The sequence below is a fragment of the Trichechus manatus genome, unplaced genomic scaffold (genome assembly GCF_000243295.1).
Source record: "Trichechus manatus latirostris isolate Lorelei unplaced genomic scaffold, TriManLat1.0 scaffold00114, whole genome shotgun sequence".
NCBI classification, from domain to species: Eukaryota; Metazoa; Chordata; class Mammalia; order Sirenia; family Trichechidae; genus Trichechus; species Trichechus manatus.
This window is the reverse complement of record NW_004444050.1, coordinates 4,570,218-4,573,431: the sequence shown is the minus strand read 5'-3', so window position 1 is coordinate 4,573,431 and position 3,214 is coordinate 4,570,218.

The window sequence follows — 3,214 nt, the reverse complement described above, 5'->3', positions numbered from 1 at the left end:
CTTGTGGACATTTTTAGCTTTCTCTGCTTTGACTTTCTGAAGATTACATAAAATACCTAACAAGACTCCGCAGGGTTTTACTTTAAAAACGATTGATTTTTATAAAAACAACTGGAAAACTCACAATTCAGATGAAAGATAACTCTCAAATGGTAATAAGGAAGGGATGAGGCAGGTAAATCATATTATCAATTTCATTTTCTAATTTTTTTAAGAGAATAATGCAGTCTCAAGAAAGTTATCCGTGTGTAAAGGAACCTCATCCAGTAGCTTAAGAATGAAGCCTTACTGAACCAAGGTGTATGGAAACTTGAAAAGGAGTGACCGAAAGTGTGGACCTGGTCATGTCACTTCAGTACAGGGTCTGCTGTTTTCAACTGTGGATGTTAAAATGAAATTCCATTACCAGAGAACTTAATTGGGAGGCTGTGTAGTTTGGAGATTTTGGATCAACAGCTTTTGCACCGTGGACCTTGATAGGATTTTGGGGGTGGGGTGAGGCAAGAGGGAGAGTAAAAGTCAGCTGAAAAATTCTGTCTGAATAAGCAAAGTTTATAGGATGAGTAGACCATGAGGTAATTTTTACTGAATAATCTTAAGTAAAAATCCTTAAGTTCGTGAAATATTTGCTTTTAAAATTGTGATTCAGGTACAGGAATCAAAAGTTTAGAAATTGGGAGGCTAAAGTATGTAAAGTATGATGAACAATAAATCATAAAAAATGCATTAAGTACCTTTGGAATATCTAGAACTGATTTTGGTCTAATGTGATGGTTTAAAAGTAAATTACTGTTGATGAAACATGTAGGCTGTCCCCTTAAACTTTATTGCAAAGACATCTGTAATTCTAAAACTCAAAGTTATGTAAGTTCTCTGAGAATAATTTTAAAATCTAGCTTTCTTTTTTTGAAAATGTCATGAGAACTTTTAATTCCTGTAAATGTAGTGAAGCGAGACAAGGGACACATTTGATCAGTCATGATATTTTTGTGATATATGTGGATTTAAGGGAAATACAGTTTTCATGAGCTTAGCTGATCTATAGACTGATAACTGACTTATAGATCTCATTTTCTGTCTGAGAAGGATTGGCTACATCCAGCAGGCCTGCAGAAAGTAGATGCCAATATGCTTCACATTATTGCTCGTTCTTTAATGGTACCTGCAATGCAGGACACTTCCTGAAAAGTACTAAAAAGTACTCTAGATTCAATGTTTAATAGTTTTGCAAAACTCAGAAATGGTAAACAAATATAAAATAAGGACCCCATGGGGCAGTTCTACTCTGTCAGCGTCGCTAGGAGTCAGAATGGACTCAACAGCCGCAGAATACTCCCCTCAAATGTTTCTAATAAAATACTACTGGCAGCAGAGGTCAGAATAGCAGATCATCTTTTCTTTTAAATGCACATGGCCAAGAAGTTAAACTGGCACACAGAAATGTCATTTGTAATTTTAACTGGAATAGCAGTGATCACTTCATGTCAAATAAGCTTTTCACTGGTTTAAGTTAAATATTTGGATTTCTTCAAATTTTAGATGTAGTTAATTTACTAAAACCAAGTCACTTAATCCATAGCCAGGCAATTATTTCTCCTTATGGTAATTCCATTCCCCTTAGAGTAATTACATTTTGGGACGTCTATCACATACACTGCTTATCTGAGACTGAGGAGTGTCAGAAATGTAGGAAAGAAAGATGGAAAACAAAAGGCAGCAGATTTGGGGAACTTTTTGGGCTACCAAAGACTGCTGATGGCCCCTTGGACAGAGAGCAGATTCTTGATTAGCAGTTAAGGTTTAGGCTTTCCTGATTATGGGAAAAAGTCATATGTGAAGGTAAAATAATTATGCACTAAAAATACTATAGTTAAAAATACATGAAGATTTCATGAAGAACTTAGGAAGCTGGGCTTCTTGCAGAGGAAGAAAGGCAGTGCAGACGGAAGGAGGAAGGCTTGAAAATCTTAGGAACTCTTGGTGTGTCCCAGAGGTTATGCATATCTAATTGATTTTAAGTTCAGAAAGATGTTTGGAACACAAGAAAAAGGCACCCAGATTACTATAAACCTAAGACATTTTCCATACTACAGACTTCTGTGAAATCCACTGAAATACTTTAAATTGCCTACATTTTGGTTATTGAAACTCAGACTATTTCTCACATCCAGAATTGATCAAAAAGTTATAATCAGCATAAGTTTGGGTTTCTTGATTTTTTTTTTTTTTTAAATTTTCTCTTCCTAAAGAATTTATTTTCTTTAGAAACTGAATTTTAAAAGCTACGGGAAAGTAAAAGTGCTTAGTAGGAATTTTACCCAAACAGTTGCTCCAAGAGCAACATGTTGAAGTAGCGGTAACTAATCTACTTATATCGGTCTTATATTAGTCTTCACTGATATAAGGAATGCTGCCTCAAATCCTTACCCGGACAGGATGGCTACTTCCGACAGTGGGATCTGGCCTTTTAAAGCATCAACACTTTTAGGAAGTATACACACGATGTAAATAAGTGCATTTTCTCTCTCACAAAGCTTTATTAGTGCACTTGATCAATAGTTCCATAAGTCATACAGAATGATTTCTCACTTACGGCCTAATCATGATGCTGTTAATGGCATTGCTTTGCCTGCTGGAAGAATGTCTTCTGTATTTCTGATTACTCATTGCCAGGAGCTGTTTTAACCTATCCACAACTGATCAGATCATCATTAATTAGGCTTTTAAGTTAGTTTTAAATCTTTTTTTTTTTTAATAATATTTTATTGAATTTTTGGTGAAAAGTTTACACAGCAAGTTAAGTTCCCATTTGACAATCTCCCCACAAATTGTTAAGTGATGGTTATGTTTATCATGATGTGTCAACATTCTCTTTAATTGTGTTCTGTTCCCTTTCCAGTACTACTCTGGTTTCCCTGCCCTCTTATCTTCTCTTCTTTGCTTTTGAGTAATTGTTGACCTTTTGGTCTTACACTGATGGTTTTTAAGTAGGGCACTGATCTTAAGGGTAATGTCTTTTATTTTGTGTGCCACTGTGCTATTTTGAAGGAGCCCTGGTAGCTCAGTGGTTAAGTGCTCAGCTGCTAACTGAAAGGTCGGTAGTTTGAACCCACCAGCTGCTCTGCGGGAGAAAGATGTGGCAGTCTGCTTCTGTAAAGATTACAGCCTTGGAAACCCTATAGGGCAGTTCTGCTCTGTCTTATAAGGGTCATAT